Consider the following 16,690-nt stretch of genomic DNA (forward strand, 5'->3'; position numbering starts at 1 on the left):
GCCCACTGCACTGGACTGCACACGTAAACATTTGTAAGTGGGTAGATCTCAGGTGAAGTGTTCTTACAGCAGTAAAATAAAATTTAAGAGAGAAAGAGACAGAGAGATAGAGATGGCTGTGTGTCTCCAGGCTGTGTGCTTGCTTCTCCCAGGGGCTTTCTCTCTAAGTAGGTCAGTCTCCTTGCTTCTACCCACTCCTATTCCCTGTTCCTCCAGTGTTGCCAATGTCCCAGCACGCTTACTGCCACACCTGACCCAGTTACAGCGCTCTGCCGTCCTCTCCACAGAGCCAGCCTTGGCCCCAGGAGCTTACATCGCCTGAGCCTCCCCTCTTGATACGCATCACCTCAGCTCCTTACGTGACAGCGTGGAGCCACAGTGAGGCTGTTGCTCTGTACCACTCACCTCCACCCCTGCCTCTCCACCGTGATATCCATGAGGCAACTCGACCACAGGCAGCTGTAACACATCATGGTTATTTGCAGCAAGACAGAAGCCTGCCCCAAACCACTGATTTCTAGGAACCTCAGTTTAGATTCCAAGAATAATATTTGTGGCAGACACCATGACGATGCCACGATTGCTGGAAGCTGCATGGCCTTGCAGCTCACAAGACAGTGCCGAGGTTTCTACGTGCTGTCCCTAATTAGGTTCAGCCCCTTCTACCATTTAGTAAATTATTTTTATGGTGAGTGTCGGAGCTAGCTGTACTCTGGAAAAATACTTCTTCTCTAATTCTGGCTCTCGCTCTAGCATAAGCCCCTGGCCTCCACCTTCTGTGAACCACTTTAGGAAAGACGGATTGTCCAGGGATGGGAAAGTGAATCTGCTTGTGTCCATGGTCGGTCGTTTCTATAGGACCGAAGCAAAGGAGGGGATTTTCTGTCTTAGAACCACAGAACAGCCTCCATTATTTGAGCCTTCCTTGTGAAGTCTTGCCGTCAAGAACAAGCATATTAACACATTATTAAATTAATATGTATTATGTACCTCCACGTTACTTGCTGGATCTTAAGACCCTTCCCTTGTTCTAGCAGACTTTAATAGAATAAAATAATGAGCAGAGTAGACCTTAATGTATGTAAGAATTAGGTATATGTTAAAGGATCCATTAGAAAAAAAATGGGTTCTGGACCATTTTACATTAGGAAAATGACTCGTAGTTGGTAGCCAAAAATGATAATAATAAGTTCTTACCTCATATATCTGTCAAAATAAATTTCCAACCGAGTCAAGAGTTAAATCTAGCATATTCTATAAAAGATATTACTTTTCTGTTGGGCAAAGGACTTGCTAATACAAAACATTAAAATAAATTAAAGTGGAAACAAAATGACAGATTGGACATTATAAGAGTTTTAAGCATCTTTATATACCATACTTGGAAATACAAAAAACTTTCTTGAAAAATATATATGCTATTGATATATCAGAAAATAGTGGAAACGCCTCATAGATTAACTGTGTGGTTTCCTTTACTCATAGAACTACCTGTTAGATCTGTGGGAAAGAACTACAAGACAGAGCTGCCAAGTAAACTATGAAAAACCTAACAAACTTTTTATCTTAGGTATTGGCATATCCCAGTGATCTGTACTGTTCTAGGGTGTGATGGCTTAGGAGTGAATATGATTTGAACCTAATACATTTTTAGAGGGTGTCAAATTCAGAACCAGGCAGATCCATCTCCTGACCCTAAACATGATCCTAAAGTAAATCGCTTGAGGAAATTGGATCCCAAAGATTACAGGTGGGGAATTTTGAAGTGTGTCCATATTTCATTGGAGATCAAAGAAGCCTAACTGAAAGAACTGTGGGCTGACTCACATGATAACTTCTTTTTGAAAGGGCTATTTTATCTTGAAGATTATGAGTTTGGAGGAACTAAGGTGATTGGCAGTGGAAAGAATCAGAACGTGTAAAATTCCTTAAAAATTTATTGACTTAAATAACTTTGTGTTACACATAATTTTAAAAAAAAACCCTTTACACTTAAAAAAAAGAAGAAAATAGAACACTGATCATGTGGAGAAATCTCGAATAAAATTTATCACAGGCTCATCTTCCAAGAAACAAGCACGCAGGCATGTGATATGAACCAAGAGTCAGCAGGGGAGAAAATAGAGAAAGTAATAAAAATATGAATAAATTATCCTGCAGCTATTTCCTCTGCATGTGACACCATCCCTCCTTTCTCCACTGAACTTCTACTCACCTTCATGGACTCTGTGATCGTTATCATCCCTGTGAATATTCCTCTGCCTCCCTTGGGGCCCCATAGCTGTGTACAAGCTACTGCTACTTTATCGTATCTGGTTATTTAGCAAAGATTTAATGAGGATGTCCTAGTGATGCTCTTTTAGGCACAGGGCTCAAGAGTAAATCAGAGAGATGTGATTCCTAGATTCCTGGAGCATACTCTTTTATTACAAAGGATGCATGTGTGTATGTCCAGACTGAATCCTTTGAGGACCTGAATCCCATCTCATTTATCTATGCCATCATATCCCTACTGCCGACGTACTACCTGAGACATAATAGTAATTTGCTGATGAATTAGCTCACAGCTAGTTCACTGTCCTATAAGTACAGTGTCCTATAAATGTGTTTCTAAGCAGAAATATAAGCTGAGATATAGACAGAAAACTTTTGTTAACTGCATATTAATAACAGTAAAATAAGAACTAAATGTATGTTGTAGTTAGTTTCCAAAGACAGTCACCAATGCTTCATGCCTCACCATATTTACATCCCTATGTACTCATCTCCCAAATGAATGAGACTGAAGTGGTGCATGTGACTCCCAAAGCTAAATCACAAGGAGAATTGGAGCTTCCACCTCAGTCTCTTAGAAGGTGGATTCTTGGAGAATCCTGCTGCCATATCCGAAGTCTGGCCATCCTGAGACCACCATGACGTGAGAAAGCCCAAGCAGCCACACGTGAGGCTGAAAGGAGAGGAAATGATGTTTGGTCGTTCCCCAGCTGTCCCAGTCCAGCCCCACTGAGGTGCCAGACATAAGGTGAACCTCCTTCTACACCTAGCCCCATTCAACCCCTGGATGATGTCAGCCCGAGTCACCACCTAAGCAGAAACATTTGAGATTTCAAGTACGAACACACCCAACTGAATGCAGTCATCCCATAAAACTATGAGAGTTTGTTGGGTTTTTTTTTCTTTCGAGCCACTACATTTTGGGTTGTTAGGTAATAGAAAATCAGAACAGTATCCATCTACCAGATAGCATAGCATGCAGCATCTTAAATGATAGTTACCCTAAGTTTTCAAATGCCTAGAAAATGCTTTTGGTATACTATTAACTCAAATAAGCAGACATTAATTGCATCGCCAATATGATCTCAACCACATAAAGAAAAAAAAGTAGAAAAATAATGGAAGGAGATTTGCCACCATGTTAACGATGATTGTCTCTGGGTAGAAAAATTATGAGTAATTTATATTCTTGTTTTGCTTTTTTTTAACTTTCTACAGTTAGCATGAAATTCTTTAATAAGCATAGGAGAAGAAAACAAACAAAAGTTGTGTTTTCAATACAGAATCAATGACTCAAAGAGATATCCCTGGCTTTACATGTTTTGGACCTAAATGTCAAAGAAGCACCTGCTCTCTTTCTAACAATAGTCATGGAAGAGATGGTCACAGTGTTCCTTGTACCCGTTTTAATGGGCAGAGCACTTTGTACTGATAAAGATATTTTATGTCCATAGGGATACATCCAGTTTATTTTTGTTCTATACTAATCAGATTAGTTTCTACCCAAATCAGAAGGACTCTGACTCAAGTTTAACTTCTGATTCTGTCCTCAAAACATTTCCATCTTCCTTGCCTCGATACTTTTTTTTTTAATTTAACTGAGGTATAATTCAGGTACCATGAAAATCACCCTTTGAAAGTATACAATCTAGTGATTTTTAGCATATTCACAAGTTGTACAACCAGCGCTACGATCTAATTCTGGAACATTTTTATCACTCCAAAAAGAAACATCATGTCCACTAGCATTTTCTTTCCATCCCCTGCCCCAACCCCTGGAAGTCACTAACCTAACTTCTCTCTCTCTGGTCTTTCCTATTCTGAACATTTCACATAAATGGAATCATACAAGATTCAGCCTTTTGTGTCTGACTTCTTTCACTTAACATAGTGTTTTCAAGGTTCATCTATGTTGGAGCATGTATGAGTATCTCATTCCTTTTTCTTGGCTGAATAATATTCCATTTTCTAAATGTACTACATAGTTTAATCCACCTTTGATTGATAGACATTCTGGTTGTTTTCACTTTGGTCTATAATAAATAATGCTGCCATGAATGTTCATGTGCAAGATTTTGTATAAACATCTGAGTTCAACTTTCTTGCATGTATACCTAGGAATGGAATTTCTGGGTCATATGGTAACTGTATTTTAACTTTTCGAGGATCTGCCAGACTTCTTTCCGAAGTCGGCTGCACCATTTTACATTACCACCAGCAATTGATGAGGGTCCAATTTCTCCACGTCCTCGTAAACCTTAGTTATTATTTGTCTTTTTTATTCTAGCCATCTTAGAGGATGTGTGGTGGTATCTCACTGAAATTTAGATTTGCGTTTTCTTAATAACTAATGACGTTGAGCAGCTTTTCATGTGTTTATTGGTCATTAGAATTTCTTCTTTAGAGAAATGTCTTTTCAAATCCTTCGCCCATTTTTTTTTTAAGACGTTTAATTTTATTTATTTATTTTGGCTGTCTTGGGTCTTCGTTGCTGCGTATGGGCTTTCTCTAGTTGTGGCGAGCGGGGGCTACCCTTGGCTGCGATATGTGGGCTTCTCCTTGCAGTGGCTTCTCTCGTTGCAGAGCACGGGCTCCAGGAGCGCAGGCTTCGGTAGTTGTGGCACGCGGGCTCTAGAGCACGGGTTCTGTAGTTGTGGCGCACAGGCTTAGTTGCTCCACGGCATGTTGGATCTGCCTGGACCAGGGCTCGAACCCGTGTCCCCTGCATTGACACCCTTTGCCCATTTTTAATTGGGCTATTTGTCCCTTATCGTTGTGTTTTTAAACGATATATCCTGGACACTAGCCCCTTATCAGATGTATGATTTGCAGATATTTTCTCCCATTATGTGAGTTGTCTTTTCACCTTCTTGAGAGTGTCCTTTGAAGCACAAAAGGTTTTAAGTTTGATAAAGTCCGATGTATACACTGTGGTTGCTGCTTGTGCTTTTGGTGTCATAGCTAAGACACCATTTCCTAATTCAAGGTCACTAAGACTTATGCCTATGTTTTCTTCTAAGAGTTTTATAGCTTTACCTCTTATATTTAGGTCTTCGATCCATTTTGAGCTAATTTTTGTGTGAGGTAGAGCCTCAACTTAATTATTTTGTATATGATATCTGGTCATCCCAGCACCGTTTGTTGAAAAGACTATTTTTTTCCTCCATTAAATTCTATTGTCACTGTTGTTGAAAATCAACTTTATGGGTTTATTTTTGGAATCTCATATCTATTCCATTGATCTGTATGTCTCTCCTTATGTCAGTACCAAACGGTCTTGGTCACTGTACCTTTGTAGTAAGTTTTAAAATTGAGACTAGTGAGTCCTCTTGACTTTGTTTTTCCTTTTTAAGATTGTTTGGCTATTCTGGGTTGCTTGGCATTTCCCTATAAATTCTTTGATTAGCTTGCCAGTATATGCTAAGGAAGAAAAGGCAGCTTTGATTTTAATAGGGATTGTATCGAGTGAGTTGATCAGTTTGGGAAGTTTTGCCATCTTGACAATATCAAGCTTTCTAACCCACAAACTCAAGAGGTCTTTCCATTTATTAGATCTCCTTTACTTTCTTTCAATGATGTTTTGCAGTGTTCATGTACAGGTCCTGCATGTTCTGTTAGATTTATTCAGGAATATTTTATTCATGTTTATGTTATTATAAATGGAATTGCTTTCTTAAATCCAATTTTGGACTGTTCATTGATAATATAAAAATACCATTTACTGTTGTACATGTATCCTGTATCTTACAACCTGGCTGCACGTGCTGTAGTTGTTTTTGTGTGTGTCTTCAGACATTCTACATACAAGATCATGTCATCTGTAAGGTAAGATAGTTTCTCTCCTCTCTTTATAATCTAGATGCCCTTTTCTCCCTTTTATGCACAGAGTTTCATCCTGGTGTTTATTCATTCCTGATTGAAACAAGAAGAACATCCTCTAACTTACACAGAGCAGTTAGAGTAAAGCCATATTCCCCCTGTGGAAGTCAGGACAAGTCACAGTCTTAGGGCACCCACACATCTTTGATCCTGAGTAACCACACTCCAAGCCTGTTCCTCAGCTGACCTCACTTACAGAATTGGGCTTCTGGGCTGGTCTTCTTCCTCTTTAAGACTTAAGTTTGGACCTCTGTCTTGTAATTCAGCAGCTGCCTGGCCTCAACCCCTGGAAGGGGTAGAATGGAGAGGACTTTCGTCCTTGTATCTGCTGAGCGGCCTCTGGCTGCCTTTAGATTTTCCAGGGCCACAGACTCTACTTATCTAGTCAGAAATATCAAGTTACTTCCTCAGCACCACCCACACCTCGGGTGGTGGCAGAACTCAGACTCAGACCTAACCATCTCATACCAAGAGCAGAGGTGTTCCTATGATGCACTTCTCCTCCCGCTGGGCCACCTCCTCAGGACAGGAGCCGGCTACCCTGGGACCATCCCAGTGCAAGAGACAGTAGAATGTGTAGTGGAAAGGCGGAGGGGAAATTCTGCATGTTTAGAAAATATTTCAAGTAGAGGAGAGGCGAGGAAAGGGGGAGATATCCAAAAAAGAGTTGAAACAGCTAATTTAGAGCCAAGGCACTTTACACACTTGAATTCATCTAATTAATACATGGGGAGTAGAGTTGTATCCTCTTTATGAGTCGGTGAAAATGAGATTGACAATTTTTAAATAACCTTGCTCAAAAAATCACAGATTTGGGTTTTAAAATTAAATAAATTCTCTCTTCACATCCACTTGACTCCAGGAACTGGGTTATTCCCTGTTGTACCACTAGGTGTGACTTGCCCCAGTATTAGTAATAAATGCATTTCAAACCACTAATTAGCAGGTGACATGAAACTTAGATCTTGGGAAGTTGTTTTTGTGTGTGATATGTTGAGGTGTCCCTATCAGGTCGTGTCCCTAGACTTGGCTAATGACTGAAATCGAGAACCAGTGAACTAAGAATGCGCCTCTTTTTTCAGGAAACCTGTTGATGTACCATAAAGGTACAGACATGCTCCAGTGACAAGAGCGTGGACTCAGAGCAAACAACCTTGAGGACGACTCTTGGCTCTGCCTCTTACTCGCCCTGCAAACGTGAGCAAGTCACTTACCTCCTTAGATTTCCACTCCCCCAAGCAACAAAGTGGGCGTCAGGAGACCTACTTTACTAGTTGTCTGGGAGACTAGCCCAAGCTTCCCAGACATCAAGCTACATAGGCAGTAAACCCCACGTCCTTAACTCTACTCCCGGGTGTACCAGAGAATATCTAACCCCTACACACACACATACACACACACACACAGTATTACTGGCCGGGTGTCCTCCATTCTTCCTTACAAATTCAGGCTGGAGTCCTCCCAGCTGGTCCAGGGCTGCAGCTGAGCTGCCCTCACTGCGTGTCCCGCCGGGCACTCTCACCTCCCTGGGGCATCTCCAGGAGACATAGGCATCAGCTGAGGCCTGTGCCAGACCATGCCTGCTCCCTGCAGGGGAGAGAATGCCCACGTCTCCACCCCAGTTGACACGTTGGGGCCTGATCCTGATGCCTTGCAGAGTTCTCAGGGACACAGACCTCCCCACTTTCTCCTCATGGCCTTCCCATCCCCAGGATCCTAGTAGCAGTGCCCAGGACATGGGCTGGGGGACCCACTCCAGGGACAGATGCCATGCTGCACACAGAACTGCCCGACCCCCAGGCCAGTCCAGTCAGCCTGGTTTCCTCTATTGCCAACAAGATGTTCCCCCAGCTGCCCCTGCGGCCCATCCTGAGACAGAGCCAGCTAGAGAGAGAGAGATGAGGCAATGTCCTCGGTCCCGAAAAGCCACAGCAGCTCTGAGTCCAGGACAAAGAGAAGTGGGGAGCCCCTGGCCCCGACCCACGGGGATGCTCCCGGCAAGCAGGACTGCGGCTGCTCAACAATCACCTCCATAAATGACCCAACCTTGACCGCCCATGCCCTGCTCCTGCCAGGGGCACCAGGCACCAGCAAAGGCTCCGTCTCTGGGGACAAGGTTTCCAGTCCTGAGTGCGGTGATTCATCTCCCACTGACCCACCCTCGGGACAAACCAGGGTCCAGTGGGTTGGCTATTAGTGGCTGAACTGGGTCACCCAAGGGCGGTAGCAGGGAGCTCCTAGGGCCACGGGGCCAGCTTGCCTGGGACAGGATGGAGTGGGGGGCATTTAATAAATGAAAGCACAGTGTGTCTTTTTATTCCTTTTTCTGTCACTTCTCTCCCTACCTTTTCATCAGGCCTTTGCTGTGGGGTATAGGTTGGAAGTTGGCCAAGTCAACTTAAAAGTTAGAAGAAGACACAGTACAGGGAAAATGATCCAGTGCTTGTCAAAAATATAGAAGGTGTATGGAATAGTATCCAGCCTTTAAAAAGAAGGAAACTGACACATACTCCAAGATAGACGAATCTTGAGGATATTATGCTAAGTGGAATAAGCCTGTCACAAAGGGACCAACACTGTACGGTTCCACTTATATGAGATATCTGGAGTGTCAGACTCACAGAGACAGGAAGTAGAAGGGTGGGTGTCAGGGGCTGGGGGAGGTTTAATGTTTAGCATGTTTAATGAGTTTCAGTTTGGGAAGATGAGAAAGTTCTGTGTGTAGATAGGTAGTGGTGATGCCGACACAAGGATGTGAATGTAGTTAATGCCCTGAGCTTACGCTTGTACATGGTTAAGGTGGTAAATGTTCCATTAGGCGTGTGTCACACAATTTAAAATACCATTTAGGAAACCTAAGCAGAGAGAAAAATAAATCTCACATAAGAAAAATAAATGCATACATAATGTATCTACACCATATATTAATAACAGATAATCTCTGGTTAGTAGGTTTACAGGGGATCTTTATCCTTCTGTATTTTCTGAGGCCTTTTAATTTGCATGTATTATCTTTAGAATTAGAAAAAATAATAACTCTTTTGAAGAAGCACTTTTAAAAGTGTTTGTTGTGCGCTGAACTTGTCTTTGATCATGTGTTCACCGGTTGGGAGACAGTAATGCCAGAGAGGCTGGCCGCCCTCACCTGCTGGCCAGGCTGCCCGGTGGGTGATTGACCAGGATCCCAGAGACCCTCCTGCCCTGCTTGCTCCCTGAGCACCAGGAAAACCCTCATCCAGTCCACCCCCACCCCCAGAGCCCTCTTTTACCTCTCCCCCCACTGCCTCCTGTCACTTGCTTCTGGGTCACAGGTATGTAAGGTAAGACTCCCATCCACACCTGGGCCTCCAGGCGTTTAATCTCCTCCTCTGGGACTGGAACTCAGAACTGGTGGAAAAGGAGTCACAGCCCACCCGCCGGCCTGCCCCCCACCCCCCCCCATCAGCACCACTTCTCAGCCTGCTCTAGAGTGGAGGCCTCCTCCCGCCTTACCCTCTTGGTCATCAGCAAGTCCTCTCCAGCAGTCCTGACTCCCGCCTCGACAGGGAAAGCCGCCTGAAGGCCACCAGCACGAGCCTGGCATCCTGGGGTCTTCCTCCCCTTCCCGTGCCCTCTGCTGTCGTCTCCTCTCTCCTAGCCCAACACTCGCCATCGCTTCTTAGGACTGTCATCAGGGTTGAACAAGGCGATGCCTGTGCAGTGTTTGGCATGAAGGAAGAGCTCAGGAACTTTTGGACACAATCCGTGCTCCCCAAGCTACCAGCACACGACTTTGACAAAGCGGCCACTTCTTCACATGGGCCCAGAAAGCCCACGGACATTAGAAAGAGGCAGGGGGCATGGCAGGTGTGGAACGGGGCCCTGTCGGCGGTGAGCGCCGTCGAGTTAGAGGACACAGCCGGCAGTGGCGTGCTCACGGAGAGAAGCTGTCCCCCCAGAGTGTCGGGCGGTTTGTCAAACCCAGAAGGAAGGAGACGTTGTCAAAGCCGTTGGCCCTCCACGGGCAGGTGGGCAGCAGAGTGAGACGGAGAAGCCAGGGTGGCCGAGACGGGAAGGAGGCAGGACCCCACAGCTACTAGAACTGCCGCCCTCCCATCCCACTCACGGGACAAAACCAGTGGGCCTCCATGGACGACAGGATGGACACTAGGCCCTTACAAAATTGCCCTGCATGCTCCTAGCCTCCCCAGGGATTAAAGTTGCGTCCTTTCCTCATATGAGCTCAGGGTGAGTCGACGTGGGCCAGTTCCACATGGACTCCACACACCAGCACGTGCATGTTTGTGCGTGAGTATGCAAGTGACTGTGTGAAGGTGTGTGTCTATGCAGGCACGTGGGTGCACGTGTGTGTCCGTAAGCACACATATGTGTCCAACTCTGTACAGTTCTACTTGGAAAGGCTGTGGGTATCAGGTTGTGGTGCTATGACCTGCACACCTTGTGCTTTAGCCACATCTCCCAACTTACACGGAATTTGGATTTTACCCCCAAATTTGTCTCTGACCCATTGGTGCCCCCTGCAAAGCCCACACTCAAGCTTCTCTTCTCTCTCCCTGGAAATCGCACCAGCCTGCCAAGCTCCCCGTGCCCAGGACACCACTTTGGCTCGGTCAGACCACCCTGAACTCCACCTTGTCCAGTTCTAAATTGAGTGGAGGTTTAGTCACGTTCTTGGAATGTTCCATTTCCTCTTTTATATCTGTCCCGTTTTATCCATGCTGTGGATGTGGGAGAAGGCTGTGATCAGACCACACCGGTTAGGAAGTCTCACACTGGAGAAGCTGGAATTTGGTTTCTTGATCCGGTGAAGAACACTTGTGATTTTGCAACACACATTAAATCTTCATATACAATAAACCAGATCTAGCACTTGTTCCATCGTGTGAGCTGGGTCACTTTCATCCCTCCATAAACTAGCAAAACCATCAGGTGCACTGCAACATGTGAAAAGACCAGTCCCCTCCAGGCTGGCCTCGAGGAACATGAAGCCTTCTTTCTGGCTTCTATCTGTCTGTATATTTCACTTTTTTAAAAACAAGCAGTTCACCCCTTAATAATTCATCCAGCATAAGATGCCTTTTCTGAAGGCAGGCAGCAGTCCTGCTTGGCAGGAAGACCACAGTACAAAAATCAGGGAATGTGGGCTCATAACCAGACCAGCCCATTCACTCCACAGGCTTCTGTTTCTTCATCAATTTGAAGTGGGTTGGACCCCCCAATTTCAGGGTACTCACTGGACCCTATGGCCATTTGAGGCCTGGGAGAAGCCAAACAAAAGGTTGGAGCTGGTGTTTAGAGACCAGGACTTCATAGGGTGTAGGCATCCATTGACATGTTTAGAAACAGGAGAAGCCACCAGGGTGGCGATCAAAGCAGGCCTGGGAAAGGCTGAGGCCAAGCTGGGAAAGTTAGAGACCTGAGGACAAACAGAGGTTGTGAGAGAGTCAAAGCCAAAACTCGGAGATTCATAAACTCGGAAATGGTGCACACGGTGAGCACAAGGCCTGGGGCATTTCCTTCAACTGGGCTGGAAGCTGAGAGATCCCTCTGCTGAGATTCTGGCCTCATGGTGTCTTGAAAGAAATTGGCTTGGTTGAGGCACGAGCATTTTGCAAGTTTATGCCTCCATCATGTGAGTATGTAACATACAAGGAAACAGAACTCAATGAAAAACATAATTTAAATTGATTTCCAACTCCAATACATCCTGAAGGAACTGACTGACAAGTGTACATCTATCCAAAACCAGAACACAAAGAATAAACAAAAACGGGGGAAAATTCATGAAGTCCAGCAGTGACACCAATCATCTCTTAAAGGAAATGATCCAGTGTTCACAGGAAAACCTGTTGCTACCGCTGTCATGAGCAGTCAGAAGGGCTTCAGCATGGTGGAGAAATGACCTTGGGGTATCCTGACCCATGCCCCAGACTATGTGACGACCAGAAGACCGTCTGTGCCCAGGAAATAGAACAAGGATCAAAGAAATGCACAGAATTAAAGCCAGGACGCCAGCTTCATTTGCAAAAACCCTGACATTTGGGTTCTTGAGGGACAACACCAACAGAAACAAACTGTCAGGAGAGTCTGTGTATAATGATAGTTCAAACCAGGGGAAAAGAACACTTCAAACACGAGAGAGAAAACAATAGGAAAAAAGACAAAAAGCAATTGTTTTTGCTTTTCATAACTATAGTGTCCATAAATCAGTTTATGGGCTGACGCTAATCTCAAACAGGCTCTGCCACTGAGAGCTCATAAGCCATGGACAGAACTTGAGAATTTCCATCAATGCTTCCTCATGGCCACTCATATCTGTAAGAATATCTGTAAGAGTACAGAAAACTTGTGTGATTTTTTTAAAATTCTAATATATTTTGAAAGTAATTAACCAGCTCAGAGAATGAAAAGACCTTTCATTAGCTCAAAAATTAGTAAGCACAGGGGGAAAAAATCAAACATCTTTCCTACCTTCCCTTTATGAACTAGATAAGCATTGGGTAAGTAAACAGTAGATCAAGGAAGAACCTCTTTGAAAAAGTATTCCAACTAAGAAGTGATAAGTGCCGTAATTAGAGTCTCTTCAAATTGTAACTCCCAATGAGCTGATGAATCTAGGTATTTAGCATCTAAATCTGTAAACATCACAAAAAGAGATAAGCTGATATTACGAGCTGTGTGGTCAATGAATAGAGCACTATCTATTGTCTTGGTAAAGACATCCAACCGGAATCTGGATCATGGAGCCCCTGGATCCATTCGGAGAGCAGAAAATACAGAGGTCTGTTGAACTGCACCATGAGTATGCAATTAGGAAAACAGAGACTGTGGGAAACTCTACAGGTCAACAACCCAGATTCTTCTACAGATAAATTGCAGGAATAAAAAGAAATGGAAGGGAACAGCAAGCTCCTACAGTAGTATAGTACAGGGAACTGTATCCAATATCCTGTGATAAACCATCATGGAAAAGAATATGAAAAGGAATGCGTGTGTGCGTGTATATATATATATGACTGAGTCACTGTGCGTACAGCAGTAATCAACACAATGTTGTAATTCAACTATACTTCAATAAAAAATACATTTGAAAAAAGAGATGGGGGGGATCAGCATATTAGCAGACACTTCAAACATGTAAAGTGTTTTAAATGTACAGGACTAAACGACAGTGTCTGGGGTTGCTGTATTTGGAGGAAGAACTGCAACAAAGTGGTGGACAGTGGCTACTTATTGAAGGAGGAGTTGTAACAGGAACAACATGTGGATGTGTCTGGGGTGCTGAGACAGGGCTATTTATTGGCCTGGGTGGTGATCATAAGGGTATTTGCCTTACAACAGCTTACGAATCCACATATTTAGGCTTGTTTTTTTGGTGGTTTTATGTATTTGTGTTTTATTTTACAATTGAAGTGTTGAAATAAGGTACTGATGTACTCATGTCATCTCTCCATCCCTTACCAGGACAGGAATCGTTCAGTAATTTCCCTTAAGCTTCACAGTAGAGTTTACCCACCTCACCTTCATCTGAAATAACTATCATAACTGTAGTGGGGGAGTGCTCTGGTGTCTGCCCCACCCAAACTCAACGCTCCTTCTTGCCTCAGAGAAACCCCCCCTTCCGCTAAGCAGCAATGCTTATTTTGTGCGACTTCACCCTCTGATCAGACTAAGCGCTGGGTTGAATTACTCTCCTTGAATTTTTTGGACATGGTCTGTCAGCATAAATTAGCCTGTTGTACTTGAGCTGGGACTATTTGATATTCATAAAAAGAAACTAAAGAATCACAACTCATGGAGTGTTCTCGTTCCAGCCTACCTTTCCAGGCTGACTTTTTTTCACACCTCAGCTTGCAGCCTGTACTTCACTCACGGCCAATCAACCTGCCGCCCCACGATGCTACCGTGCCCTCATAATTCCATCGCTTGCACGTGTATTCCCTGCCTGCTGGAATGCCAGCCTTCCTTTAGACTCTGGAAGCTTCTTATTCAACCTTCAAGGCACAATTAACTGCTTTGTGTGTCTGGGAAGTCTCTGCTGATTTTGCAGACTGTCTCCAGCCCCTGTTCTCTGCCTTTCTAGCAGGCAGTGGGAGACTACATTTTATTTTTCATACTGAGTTGATCACTGTGGGCTTACTTTTCTGACAACCCCATCTAGCACGAGTGCATTGAGGGCTGGAACTATGTGTGTTTATCTCAGACCACTGCACACACACTATAACGTTTGTAACATTTGTTATATTATATTACATTACAATAACATGTGTAACATTTGTTACATTACATTCGTTACAATAACATTCTCCATAACATTTGTAACAAAACAAAACAAAAAAGCCTCTTAACTAGCAGGTGATTTTCTAACGTCAGATCCAAATGCCTGTTTGGGTTCTTCAGCTGTTCCGTAATTATTCTGGATCTCTCTCATACTCACTTTTGTCTCTTAGAGATTTCCCAACTCTTCCGGAATGGAACATCCTGAACTTCACAGAATTTGAAAGTTCTGGAACAATACTATCCTCTCCAAGGCCTCACATCCTCCTCTAGCCTAGATTTTGCACACAGGAATAATGACATCAGATTTCGTGGAAGTCAGTAGCACGCTTAGGAAATTGCTTCAGTTATGGTTGTGATGGTGTTTATCCCAGTTTTTATGGGCCTTCTGTGCTCTCCCATCATGTTGACCTGGCTCTCCACTACTGTGGCCGTGTGGGAAAGGCTTAGGCTCAGAACCACAACAGAAACCTGCACAGGTATTGTTGCCGCATGTCTGCCAGGAAGTGCATGACATCACGGAAAGGCACAGGGCTGCAGGTCAAGAGGGAAGATTCACATCAGACTCCAGCAGGTATAAGCTACATGATTTGGAGAAGCTGATTAAGGCTCTCAAGCTTCAGTTTTCTCCTGTAGGTAACAGGGGGCAATCACACCAGGAAAGCAGGGCAGCAGGGATGACACAATCAGTCCGTGTTCTCTGTAAGGACGATGTACTCTCCAGCTCGTGCTCAGAATCTCAACCTCAGACCCAGCACAGCTCAAGTGGAGCCATTTTAAACAGGATTGGGACACTCAAACACTTTTACTTTTCCCAATTTCTCACCCGCCACTCACAGATTTTCTTAAATGACCATTCGTAGTTGTCTTCACAGCCTTCCTCATTCCATTAGGTAGACACACTGTAAGGACTCATCGGAAAGTGGGCATCCTGACACTTACCCCTCCATTTGACAATGATAGAAACGGTCAGATTACCTTAACTTTCTAATGATGGAGAGACAACCCCCAATCTAGCTGTTGAATACCAAACTCCAAGAAGCTAAGAGACTATCTAGTTTCCCTAGAGCTCAAAGAAATGCAAAGGAGATGAACAATGGGTGTCATTTTTAACAACTATAGTTGCGGAGTTTTTATGATACTCTCGGTGCAGATAAGGAATCGTTCCAATAGAATACACCATTGTATGTCAAAACCTCCTTTCTAGACATATACTTAGCAAAAGATTTCAAGAGATTTTAAATGTTCAGATCCCTCAACACACTAGATTTACCTTTTAAAACATAGTCTAAGGGATAATTGTAGATGCAAAAAAAGATATAAGTAGAAGTCTGTTCTTATACCATTACTTAGAATCATAAAACATCTAGAGACAACATAGTCAAGCATCAAAAGAGTAACAAAAAATGATGTGACATTCAGCCAATTAAACTAAATTTTAAAGAAAATGTGATAATAGGAGCATTCATAATATTACCAATTAGTAAAAATTAGAGTACAAAATTTTACTAGTAAGGTCTCAATCTTTCTGTGTGTGGATGTCTGTAAAATTTGGTTGGACCTCACTTAGTTCTAGAAAGTATTTCTGGATTTTGCAGGTATATAAAATACAACAAAATTATAAGAATTAAAAGTGAGGTGAAAGAAGAAAGAAAAACAAATAGCACAAGGAATGGGAGGAGAAAATGTTCATATGAAAAATATACAAAGGGTAGGCAACAGACTTTGCCATGCATTTTCTAGCAGCCAGTGAATTATGGGAAGTTGCTTAGTATCGGATTTAGAGTCAAAAACACACACTGAAAACCAACCAGGATAAATTACACCAGCAGTGTAAACCACACTGAAAACCAACCAGGATAAGTTACACCAGCAGTGTAAACCATAGCTTTCTCTTAATGATGAGATTTCAAGCAAATTTTTAAAAATATTTTCTAAAACACCTATAGTGAACTTGTAACACTTTTAATATCACGCACATGGGGCTTCCCGGGTGGCGCAGTGGTTGAGAGTCCGCCTGCCGATGCAGGGGACACGGGTTCGTGCCCCGGTCCGGGAGGATCCCACATGCCGCGGAGCGGCTGGGCCCGTGAGCCATGGCCGCTGAGCCTGCGCGTCCGGAGCCTGTGCTCCGCAACGGGAGAGGCAACAGCGGTGACCGGACCGCATACCGCAAAAAAAAAAAAAAAAAAAAAAATCGTGCACATGTATTATAAATAATACAAATACTGTGGAAGTAATTATGCAAAAATGTTGAGTT

General features: G+C 43.6%; 1 pseudogene; it reads left to right on the forward strand.

Annotated features, from left to right (window-relative positions):
• Positions 1 to 1,420: 1,420 nt before the first annotated feature.
• On the forward strand, positions 1,421 to 1,526 carry LOC116759905 (annotated as a pseudogene).
• The last annotated feature ends 15,164 nt before the right edge of the window (positions 1,527 to 16,690 follow it).

Source organism: Phocoena sinus, chromosome 9, assembly GCF_008692025.1.
Source record: "Phocoena sinus isolate mPhoSin1 chromosome 9, mPhoSin1.pri, whole genome shotgun sequence".
In the NCBI taxonomy this organism is placed as follows: domain Eukaryota; kingdom Metazoa; phylum Chordata; class Mammalia; order Artiodactyla; family Phocoenidae; genus Phocoena; species Phocoena sinus.